This window comes from Hippopotamus amphibius, chromosome 1 (assembly GCF_030028045.1).
Source record: "Hippopotamus amphibius kiboko isolate mHipAmp2 chromosome 1, mHipAmp2.hap2, whole genome shotgun sequence".
In the NCBI taxonomy this organism is placed as follows: Eukaryota; Metazoa; Chordata; class Mammalia; order Artiodactyla; family Hippopotamidae; genus Hippopotamus; species Hippopotamus amphibius.
In genome coordinates, this window is record NC_080186.1 from 126507906 (window position 1) to 126520946 (window position 13041).

A 13041-nucleotide genomic window follows, 5' to 3' on the forward strand; every position below is an offset into this window, starting at 1 on the left:
AATTCATGAGTTTAGTAAAGTAGCAGGATGCAAAATTAATGCACAGAAATCTCTTGCATTCCTATACATTAACAATGGAAGAGCAGAAAGAGAAATTAAGGAAACTCTCCCATTCACCATTGCAACACAAAGAATAAAATACCTAGGAATAAACCTGCCTAAGGAGGCAAAAGATCTGTATGCAGAAAACTTTAAGACATTGATGAAAGAAATCAAAGAAGACACAAACAGATGGAGGGACATACCATGTTCCTGGATTGGAAGAATCAATATCGTGAAAATGACTGTACTACCCAAAGCAATTTACAGATTCAATGCAATCCCGATCAAATTACCAATGGCATTTTCCACAGAACTAGAGCAAGAAATCTTATGATTTGTATGGAAACACAAAAGACCCCGAATAGCCAAAGCAATCTTGAGAAGGAAAAATGGAGTTGGTGGAATCAGGCTTCCTGACTTCAAACTATACTACAAGGCCATAGTGATCAAGACAGTATGGTACTGGCACAAAAACAGAAAGGAAGATCAATGGAATAGAATAGAGAACTCAGAAGTAAGCCCAAACACATATGGGCACCTTATCTTTGACAAAGGAGGCACGAGTATACAATGGAAAAAAGACAGCCTCTTCAATAAGTGGTGCTGGGAAAATTGGACAGCAACATGTAAAAGAATGAAATCAGAACACTTCCTAACACCAGACACAAAAATAAACTCCAAATGGATTAAAGACCTATATGTAAGGCCAGACACTATCAAACTCCTAGAGGAAAGCATAGGCAGAACACTCTATGAAATACATCAAAGCAAGATCCTTTTTGACCCACCTCCTAGAATCATGGAAATAAAATCAAGAATAAATGAATGGGACCTCATGAAACTTAAAATCTTTTGCACAGCGAAAGAAACCATAAACAAGACTAAAAGGCAACCCTCAGAATGGGAAAAAATAATTGCCTATGAAACAACGGACAAAGGATTAACCTCCAAAATATACAAGCAGCTCATGAAGCTTAATACCAAAAAAGCAAATAACCCAATCCACAAATGGGCAGAAGACCTAAATAGACATTTCTCCAAAGAAGACATACAGATGGCCAACAAACACATGAAAAGATGCTCAACATCACTCATCATCAGAGAAATGCAAGTCAAAGCCACAATGAGGTATCACCTCACACCAATCAGAATGGCCATCATCACAAAGTCTGGAAACCACAGATGTTGGAGAGGGTGTGGAGAAAAGGGAACTCTCCTGCACTGTTGGTGGGACTGTAAGTTGGTACAGCCACTATGGAAAACAATTTGGAGGTTCCTTACAAAACTACAAATAGAACTACCATATGATCCAGTAATCCCACTACTGGGCATATACCCAAAGAAAACCATAATCCCAAAAGAAACTTGTACCGTAATGTTTATTGCAGCACTCTTTACAATAGCCAGGACATGGAAGCAATCTAAATGCCCATCAACAAAGGAATGGATACAGAAGATGTGGCATATATATACAATGGAATATTACTCAGCTATAAAAAGGGATGAGATGGAGCTATATGTAATGAGGTGGATAGAACTACAATCTGTCATACAGAGTGAAGTAAGTCAGAAAGAGAAGGACAAATATTGTATGCTAACTCACATATACGGAATCTAAAAATGGTACTGATGAACTCAGTGACAAGAACAAGGACGCAGATACAGAGAATGGATTGGAGAACTTGAGGTATGGGGGGGGCGGGGGGTGAAGGGGAAACTGAGACGAAGCGAGAGAGTAGCACAGACATATATATACTACCAACTGTAAAATAGATAGTCAGTGGGAAGTTGTTGTATAACAAAGGGAGCCCAACTCGAGGATGGAAGATGCCTTAGAGGACTGGGGTGGGGAGGGTGGGGGGGACTCGAGGGGGGTAGTCAAGGAAGGGAGGGAATACGGGGATATGTATATAAAAACAGATGATTGAACTTGGTGTACCCCCAAAAAATAAAAAATAAAAAAATAGTAAAAAAAAAAATGGAAGGATGCCTATCTCCTCTTCATTTAGTTGTTTTTCTGGGGCTTTATCCTGTTCCTTCATCTGGTACAAAGTCCTTTGCTTTTTCATTTTCTCTATCTTTCTGTGGCTGTGGTTTTCAGTTCTGCAAGACAAAATACTGCTGATACTGCTTGATACTGCTGTCTACCCTCTTGTGGAGGAAGCTATCTCGGTTCTGGTTTGTTTTTGTTTCCTTTTATAACTGAGATTTTATTGGTTGTTTTGAGGATCAGTACACAAACATTTCAATCTGCACACAATTCTTAACATACGTACGAAAAATCTAAAAAGTCATGTAGTTGTGATTTTTTTCTGAACATTTATTCCAGTGACTTTCCAGCTTAAAATCTGCAGGCGAACTTTCCTTAACAGGATATCAAGTACCAATATCTTCAAATATTGGTATGCTGTTACATCTGAAGTCCCACTAATTCACAATTTAATATCATATACACTACATACTCCAATTGTCGATCATTCACAGCACATTAACAAATTTACTAGAAGAATTGGACTACCAGGACCAAAGATGTTACAGAGTGCATGAAATTCTGACCAGGAGAGCCCGAGATCAAGGAGTGAGTGATTTGTTTTAGGAAACAATTCTACCAAAAAACAACATGGGAGAGAAGCAATTTAAAGTGTTTGAGACATTAAATGCACAACTGACTCAAAACTGCCATTTAGTATGCTTTGTATTATAGGATATAAAAGCTATACCCCATCTATGGAATGTTAAGCTGACACCCAAGACAATCAAAGCCTCCTATATTCAATATCCCACTATTTTCTGGTTGTACCAAAAAATAAACAACCAGGAAATGATTTTATCTCTTAAGAAAAGCACTTACACTTAAAAAATGGGATGAGGTGGGTTTTCCTCCTTTTTAAAAATGTTTCTAGAGCTACTAAAAAAGCTTGCATTTACAAAATAGTTGATAAAAATATTCCTCTGGATTGCACAAGAAGGGAGACAGGGACCACTGATAGGACTAGGTGTGTGATATCAATCAGACGTGGCTTCTTTCTCTCCCGCTTCGTCAGAGGCTGGGCTCTCCTCGTTTTCAGTTTCTCCGTTTTCTGCAGGTAAGTTTTCTTTAGTCTCTTGGTTAGCCACGTCGGCCTGTTTTCCCTTTGCTCCCCTTTTCCCTTTTGTTTGCACTTTTTTGTCTGAAGATTTATGCTTTTCTGACGCTTTTTCTGGCTTCCTTTCCGCTTTTGCGGGAGCCGGTTTAGCTGACAACCTCGCGGATCCGATCCCTTCTTGGGCTCCTCTCGCGCATCGCGGCGGCGGGGCGGGCGCATGCCGGGTGCCTGGGGCCACGAGGCCCGGAGCCTCGGCAAAGCTGGGCTGCCTGGCCGCTGCCACTCCTCCCGCCGCCCCAGCTGCTGGGACCCCGGCTCTGTTTTCTCTAAGTGTTTGCTCTCCTCTCCCAGCACCAGCACCCTTGCCTGGAGGGGAACAGTGGCGGAGCAAGAGAGAGGCCCACGCAGCTCTCAGCTGATGACTGTGCCTGGGCTGCAGTGGACTGGCTACAGACAGAAGTCTGGGCTGTGTCTGATGCGCTGCCTGTGCAAACTCCAGTGACGGCCACCCTCACCCAGCTCAGACCATAGCTGCAGTCTGAGTCTCCTTCTCTCACAGCTTATTTTCCCCCTTGGCCCCTGTCGCCCCTGCTCTGCTGTAGAGCCATACTGCAGATAGGGCAGACAGGGCTGTGTGGGCTCTCGGTGTGTGTTGGGGTGCAGGCTGTGACGGTGCAGCCACCACCAAAGATCAGGACTGCTTCTGATGCACGGCCTGTGTAAGCACCCGTGATGGCTGTCCCTTCCCTATTCAGAGGCCACTTCAGGTTGGAGTCGCCTGGGTGTCTCACAGCTGAGCTCTTTTTTCCGTGTGCCTCCAGTATGGAGCTGCTTTGTGAAGGAAGCGGGGCCAGGGCTGGAGCCATTGCCTAAGTTCACTATGGGGGATTCACTAGGGTGCTCGTGGGACACTGGGCAGCCACTCAAGCACTTTTCAGTCTGCCCTCTCTGCCCTGCTTCAGGAGCCAGCAGTGCATGAGCCCTGCTCACTAGCAGAGTCCAGGCTTCCCACAGCCCTCGCATTAGACCCACTGGTTCTTCAGCCAGCCAACAGGGTTCCTCCTCCCTGTGTTGGACCCTAGAACTGGAGTGCCTAATACGTGAGCTGAAGCATTCACTCCCCAGGGAAGATCTCTGCCCACTGTAATCTACCTTTTCTTCTGATTCTCCTCCTAGTATCACAAGTCCCAACCTCATCACTTTCTTCCCTTCCTAGCTAATTCTGTGCGGATCTTTCTTACAGCTCTGTTGTACAGGCATCTTTCCACCAGTTTTCAGTTAGCTTTCAGTGAGAATTTTTCCACATGTAGATGTATTTTTTGATGTGTTTGTGGGGATGGTAAGTTCCATGTCCTCCTACTCCACCATATTGATCTATCTCCCTCCCTCCCTCCTTTTGAATCTAAGCTGACTTCCGTGACTTGGCTGATTAATAGAGTGAATCAGAAGTTAATCCTAAGGCTTCTGATGCTAGGCATGGGATTTCTGAGTCATAACATAGGATGTGTTTACCTTAAAAGAAACAGCCAAATTGTTTTCCACACTGGCTGTACCATTATGAGTTACCACCAGTAATGTATGGCAGCTCCAGATGCTTCACAACCTCAAGAAACTTTGAAATTGGCAGATGTTCTTTTATATGTATTATACATATTTCTATAATTAATAGTGTTGATTTTTTTTTCATGTGTTTGTTATCCACATATTTTCTTCGGTAAAGAATTTGTTCAAATCTTTTGCTAATTTAAATTGAGTCTCCTTTTTTATTATTGAGACTTTTCTCTAGATTCAAAATGCAAATCAATTCTCAGATATAGGGTGTACAAATATTTTTCTCCCACTATGTAGCTTATTATTTCATTAACATAGAAGATATTTTTAATTTTGATAAAGTACAATTTATCAAGTTGTTATGTTTTATGTTTTTGGTGTCATATCTTAGAAATCATTATTAACTTCAGGTCACCAAATTTTCTCTAATATTTTCTTCTAGAAGTTTTATTGCTTAGATTTTACATTTAGGTCTATAACCATTTTGAGTTCATTTTTGTGTAAGATATCAGATAGGGACTGAGCTTTAATTTTGCTTATAAATATTTATTTCAGCACAATTTGTTGAAAAGACTACCTGTTGTCCATTGAATTGTGTTCGAACATCTTTGTGTGGATCTATTTCTTTTTTTTTTAAGCTCTTTATTGGAATATAAGTGCTTTACGCTCTTGTACCAGTTTTTGAGGTATACCAAAGTGAATGACCTATATTTATACATATATCCACATATTGCCTCGCTCCCGCGACTCCCTCCCACCCTCCCTGTCCTGGCCCTCTAAAGCATCACCCATCATCGAGTTGATCTCCCTTTGTTATACAGCAACTTCCAACTAGCTATCTATTTTACAGTTGGTAGTGTATCTATGTCTATGCTACTGTTTCACTTGTCCCAGCTTCCCCTTTGCCCCCTGTACCCCAGCCCCGTGTCTTCAAGTCCATTCTCTACATCTGCATCTTTATTCTTGCCCTGTCACTGGGTTCATCAGTACCATTTTTTTAGATTCCATATATATGAGTTAGCATAAGGTATTTGTTTTTCTCTTTCTGGCTTACTTCACTCTGTATGACAGTCTCTAGGCCTATCCACCTCATTACATATAGTTCAATTTCATTCCTTTTTATGTCTAAGTAATATTCCATTGTATATATGTGGCTCTATTTCTTGATTCTTTTTTTGTTACATTGATATTTGCATACATCTTGAAATTTAACTTTTTCTTTTTAAAAATTTATTTTGGCTATTGCAGTTCTTTTGCATTTCCATACAAATTTTAAAATCAGTTTGTTGATGTCTTTAAAAATCTCATGGTATTTTGACTGGGACTTTGTTGAGTCTATGGATCATTTTGGCAAGAATTCACATTTTAACTATACTGAGTGTTCCAATTTTGATTTATCTAGATCTTTTTTGATTTATTACATCAGTGTTTTGTACTTATCAGCATACACATTCTGTTACATCTATACTTAGGTGTTTCACGTTTATAAGTGCTATCATAAATGGCATCTTTAAAATAAATGTTTTGGTTTCCAACTGTTTGACTCCAGTATATAGAAATACAACTGACTTTTACATATTGACATGAAGCTTGTGGCCTTACTGGACACACATTAGTTTTGGAGCTTGTCTTACAGATTCATTAGAATTTACTATCTAGAAAATCATGGGACTTCCCTGGTTGCATAGTGGTTAAGAATCCACCTGCCAATGCATGAGACATGGGTTCGATCCCTGGCCCAGGAAGATCCCACATGCCGTGGAGCAACTAAGCCTGTAAGCCACAACTACTGAGCCCACGTGCCACAACTATTGAAACCCATATGCCTAGAGCCTGTGCTACGCAACAAGAGAAGCCACCACAATGAGAAGCCTGCGCACCACAATGAGACTAGCCGCCACACTTAGCAACTAGAGAAAAGCCCACACACAGCAATGCAGACCCAAATCAGCCAATAAATAAATAAATACATAAATAAATAAATTTTAAAAATCATATCTTTGGTGCATGGAGACAATTTTCTTTCTTTCTTTCCATACTGTATGTCTCTTCTTCTCTTGCCTTATTGCACCAGCTGGGACTTCTAGTGTGATGATAAACAGGACTGGTAAGGATGCACATTTTTGCCTTGTTCCCAGTCTTAGAATGAGAGCATTCAGTCTCTCACTGATGATTATGATGTTAGCTGTAGAATTTTCCTGATGCCCTTAGTCAGATTAGGGAAATTTCCTTCTATTCTTTCTTTACTAGAGTCTTTATCATGAATCCATATTTAATTTTTTCATGTTTCCACATCTATTATGACAATGATGTGATTTTACATCTTTAGTCCATCAAGTGATATTTAAGTGTTGATCCTGCCTTTCATTCCTTGAATAAACCCCACTTAGTTATGATGTATTTATCATTTTTTATATGTCACATCTTGATTTTCAAATATTTTATTGAGCATTCTGGTGTCTATGTTTATGGTGAATATTGGTCTGTAATTTTTTTTTCCCTCATAGTGTCTTTGATATCAGAGCAATGTCTTGGTTTTTGTGTACTAGCCACTTCATTTTTTTTGTTTTATTTTTAATTTTTATGTTATATTGCAGTAGAGTTGATTAACAATGTTGTGCTTACAGCAAAGTGGTATACATATGAATGTATCTATTATTGTTGAAATTATTTTTCCATTTATATTGTTACAGAGTATTGAGCAGAGTTCCCTGTGATATACAGTAGGTCCTTCTTGGTTATCTGTTTTAAATACAGCAGTGTGTACACGTCAATTCCAAATTCCCAATCTATCCCTTCCCCCACCCTGGTAACCATAAGTTCGTTCTCTGTCTGTGAGTTTGTTTCTGCTTTGTAAATAAGTTCATTTGTATCATTTTTTTACATTCAGCATATAAATAATATCATATGATATTTGTCTTTGTCTGATTTACTTCACTTAATATGATAATCCCCAGGCCCATCCATATTACTGCAAGTGGCATTATTTCATTCTTTTTAATGGCTGAGTAATATTCTACTGTGTATATATATACCACATCTTCTTTTTCTTTTTTTTTTCTTTCCACATTTTCTTTATTCATTCATCTATCAATGGACATTTAGGTTGTTTCCAGGTCTTGTCTACTGTAAACAGCACTGCAATTAACATTGGGGTGCATGTATCCTTTCAAACCAATTTTTTCTCTGGATACTGCCCAGGTGTGGGATTCCTGGATCATATGGTAGCTCTAGTTTCATTTTCTTAAGGAAACTCCATTCTATTCTCCATAGTGTCTACACCAATATACATGCCCACCAACAGTGTAGGAGGGTTCCCTTTTCTCCGTGCTTTCCAGCATTTACTGTTTGTAGGCTTTTTGATGTTGGTCATTCTGAGTGGTGTGAGGTGATACCTCATTGTGGTTTTGATTTGCATTTCTCTAATAATTTTCAATGTTGAGCATCTTTTCATGTGACTCTTGACCATCTGTAGGTCTTCTTTGGAGAAATGTCTATTTAAGTCTTGCATCTTTTTTTATTTTTATTTTTTGATATAGAGCTGCCTGAGCTGTTTGTAAATTTTGGAGATTAATCCCTTGTCAGTTGCATCATTTGTAAATATTTTCTTCCATTCTGTGGGTTGTGTTTTCTTTTTGTTTATGGTTTCCTTTGCTGTGCAAAAGCCATTGAGTTTGATTAGGTTCCATTTGTTTATTTTTGTTTTTATTTCCCTTACTATAGGAGATGGATCAAAAAAGATAGTGCTGTAATTTATCTCAGAGAGTGTTCTGCCGATATTTTTCTCTAACAGTTTTATAGTATCCAGTCTTACATTTAGGTCTTTAATCCATTTTGAGTTTATTTTTGTATATGGTGTTAAAGAATGTTCTAATTTCATTTGTATATGTTGCTGTCCAGTTTTCCCAGCACCATTTATTGAAGAGATCATCTTTTCTCCTTTATATAGCCTTGCCTCCTTTTTCATAAATTAATAGACCATAGGTGTGTGCGTTTATTTCTGGGCTTTCTATCCTGTTCCATTGATCTATATTTCTGTTTTTGTGTGAGAACCAAATTGTTTCTGTTGGCCATAGCTTTGTAGTATAGTCTGAAGTCGTGGAGCCTGATTTCTCCAGCTAATGTTGATCTCAGAATTTGAATTGAGAAGTTAAGATATTTTGGAAAAGATTATGTTAAGATTGATATTCTCTCTCTCCTAAGTGTTCCACAGAATTTGTCAGTGAAATCATCTGGACCTAGGGATTTCTTTGTTGGATGGTTTTTAAACTACGAACTCAATTTTCTTAAATAATATAAGACTATTCAAGTTGTCTATTTTTCTCTGGAGTCAACTTTTGTGTTTCATGTCTTTCAGGAATTAAAATATTGCATTAAAGTTAAAATTATGAGTATAATTACTTGAATATCTCATTATTCTCCTGATGTGTCTAGAATATATAGTGTGGTCACATCTTCCTGTTATCATAATGACATTTTAGTCTTCTCAGCTAGTCTCTTTCAATTTTACTGGTATTTTTCAAATATTTCCTTTCAGTTTCAAGTTATCACTTTACAGATTTTTCTATTTTCAAGTTTTTTCTATTACCATTATTGTTTCTGTTATTCTCCTTAACTGTATTTCAATTTCTCTTCTTATTCTAAAATAAAGTGAAATATTAGAGTATTGGTTTAATAACTTCTTATTTTCTAATATTAGCATTTAGTAGTATAAACTTTTTAAAACACTGCTCTAGCTGAATTCCACCAATTTTGATATTGTATTTTCATCTTCATTCAATTCAAATATTTTCTAATTTCCCCTACGACTTCCTTTTTGACATATATATTATTTGAAGTGTGTTGTTTCATTTCCAAATACTTAGCGATTTTCCAGATATCATTCTATTTATTTTTAGTTTACGTCATTTTCAGAGAATTCTTTGGTATGATTGCAATTGTTTTAACTTTGGTAAGTTTTCCTTATTGTCCAGAATATGATCTATCTTCAAGAATATTCCATATGCACTTGGGAAAAGACTATACATTCTGCTGTTGTTGGGTAGCTTGTTCTACACATGATTATTGGTTCAAATTGGTTGATAGCATTATATAAGTGTTCTCTGTTAACTGATATTTCTGTATAGCTTTTTTATCAATTACTAACAGTTGTCTACATCTCAAAGTATAAGTGTGGGTTTGCCTCTTTCTCTTTTCAATTCTATCAGATTTTATCTCATGTATTTTGCAGCTCTGTAATTAGAAACATGCATACTCATGATTTTTATGTCTTCTTGGTGAGTCGGCCATGTTGTAATTATGTAATGTCCATCTTTATCCCTAGTAACTTATTTTATCCTAAAGTTTTTGTTATTTATTAATATAACTACTCCCATTTTCTTTTGATTAGCATTTATATGGTATATTTTCCATCCTTTTACACTTAACATATATGTCATATTTAAAGAGAGTTTCTTGCAGACAGCACATATTTAGGGTTTTTTCCATAATCTGATAATACTTGTCTTTAATCAGTATGTAGATCTCTAATGAAATTAATAAAATGTTCATTTAGGTCTACCATTTTATCATTTATTTTCTGTTTGTTTCCTCAGCTTTTGTTCTTTTCTTTATCCTTTCCTGTCTCCTTTTCAGATTATTTGAATACTTTTTATGATTTGCTGTAAATTTTGGTATTGATATTTTGGTTCTATCTCTTTGTTGTTGCTGTTGCTGTTGCTGTTTAGTGTGTCTCTAGAGATTATAATACACATACATAATTTTTCATAGTCCACTTAGATTTAATATTTTACCAGTTCAAGAAAAATATAAAAGACCATATAGTTCTCTATACCCTCTCCATCTTATGTTATGTTGTCATAGGTAGTACATATACAAATTCCATGATCTGAATATTCCACATCTGAAAATCCTATGATTTAATGTTATAATCTTACTGTTAACATTTACAGATATTTTAGAGTACTTAAGAGGAGAAAAATAATCTTTTCATATTTACCTAGAGATTTACTATTCCTGTCCCTCCTAAAGTTCTACTCTCTTCTGAGCTTTACGCTTTTTCTCTGAGTACTCTGTTAACATTTGCATCATTACCCTTCTATGTATTGTGACTTTTTTCTCAGGCTGCTTTCAAGAATATTTTTGAAATTTTGTGAAGTTTTATTATAATGATTGTGAGCATAGGTGTTTTTTTTTTGTTGTTGTTGTTGCTTTCTTTTGTTTCACTTTTTAATATATCCTGCTTGGTTTTGCTGAGCTTTTTAAGTCTTTAAATTTGTTTTTCAATGTACTGAGTAATTTTTTAACCATTATTATTTCAAACATTTTTTTCTATAATAATTTCTTTATTTTCTTTCTCTAGGAATCCATGAAAGGCATGTTAGACTTTTCCATATTGCCCCCAGGTCTCAAGATTCTGTTTATTTCCTTTTAAACCTGTTTAATATCTGCTCATCAGAATGGTTATGTTTAATCTACGTTCTTCAACAGTGGATCATTTCCATCAGTTTCTCTGCAACACTGTTTCTTTTGTCATCTTCATCTGCTATTGATCCCAGTCTATACATTTGCACTTCAAATATTGTATTTTGAAGTTCTAAGATTTCATATCATTTTTAATGTCATTCTTTTTTATAGTTTTTATCTCTCTGCTGAGAACGACTACATTTCTAGTCATTTAAAGCATTTTTACCCTACCTCATAAATCACAGTATTAATAGTTTCTTTAAAGAATTTGTCTGCCAGTTCCAGCATCTCAGTAATCTTAGGGTTGACATCTGTTGATTATATTTTCCCTTGGGAATTAATCACATTTTTTTTTCTGATTCTTGTGTGTCAATCAATTTTAGATGTATATCTCAGATATTTTGAATATTATTTTGCAGAATTCTGGGCAGCTAACATTCTCTGGAGGATTTTTCCTCGCTCTTTCCAAAGGTCCTGGTATGCTGCTTTGGGTCTTTTCCATACAGGCAAAGCTCAGGAACCTTCCGTGGACACACAGAATTAGGGAACGTCTTTCTCCAGGTCTCTCATCTTTAAGAGTCATCACACCTTCTTGTACCTGTGGGGCCACTTCCCGCCATCATCTGGCTGGAAATCGGAGGCTCATCTGGAAATTTAGCTGTCTGAACTGTGCTGAATGGAAGCTCCACGGCCGCCCTGGAATGAAGTGGCGAGGAAAGAGGGGGACAAGATTACGTGAGTTTATTTCACAGTCTTCAAGCCAGAGCGGCCCTCTCTCTGTTTCTTTGTTCAAAAGAATGGGGTTCCCTTCAGAGTTTTCCCTGCCTGGTTCGCTGCCAGGGCTCTACATCAATGGCTGCCCTGGAATAGGGCAAAGAGAGATGGGAAACATATTTCTCGTAACTCTCCAGCTTGCAGGGACCATTTTTCCAGTTCTATGGCCAGAAGGCTTGGTTTTCTCTTAGCGTTCTTTCGGCCTGTATTATGCAACCATAGCTTTGCGTGAGGGGTCTGTTTCAGGGAAAAATCATAAGAGAAAAGAAAGAATTGGTCCCCCCAAAACTCACCTGCTTCTGGGTTGCTTCTTAAAGTTTTGATTCCTCTCTGTGATAGTCCAACTTTTCATTAGTTTTGTTTTTCTTGCCTCAGATAGTTTTTTTGTATTTATTTTCAAGAGTGTTTAGATGTAGATAATGCAAAAAATAGGCTATACTGGTCTTATGACATTTGGCAAGCACTGGAAATTCGCATTAGATTTTATAATACACTAAAAAAAGTTTTATAAGTTTGTTTTGCATATATTTGACTTGAAACTCTCTCTCTAATTTTAACTCCTCTAGGCCATCCATTTTGGGGTGCTTCAATGCATTCCTAGAAACGATTCCAGATATAGAGTAGATACAATGCCATATATAAAGACAAAGCAAAAAGATAATTTTAGGGGAAAGATAAACAAAAGAATGAATTATTTGTTCATAATTATGCAAATATATGTGAGCAATAGGAAACGAGCAGGTGTCATTAGTTTAAGCTTTCAAAATTCTTCCCAGCAGTGTCTACATCACCAACAGAAAAATACTGAGTGATCACAGGGTAGTTATCTAAGAGAAGAAGTAGTGAGAAAAGAGACAGGAAGTCAGAACACAATGAAGCAGTATTAGAATTCCTCTAGTATGGAATGAGATTGTTTTTAACTACCTGAGGAAGAATTTGAACAGAAAATTCTGCTGCTGAAGAAGATATCTATGTCCTCAAAATTATAAAGAGATAATTGGTTTTGTTTCTTTTGTTTTTTAATTAATGTTTATTGGTGTAAAATTGCTTTACAATGTTGTGTTAATTTCTGCTGCACAGCAAAGTGACTATATATAACTGATTCACTTTGCTGTGCATCAGA

General features: G+C 37.0%; 1 pseudogene; it reads right to left on the reverse strand.

Annotated features, from left to right (window-relative positions):
* Positions 1 to 2712: 2712 nt before the first annotated feature.
* Positions 2713 to 3347, reverse strand: LOC130839517 (uncharacterized; annotated as a pseudogene).
* Positions 3348 to 13041: the final 9694 nt, after the last annotated feature.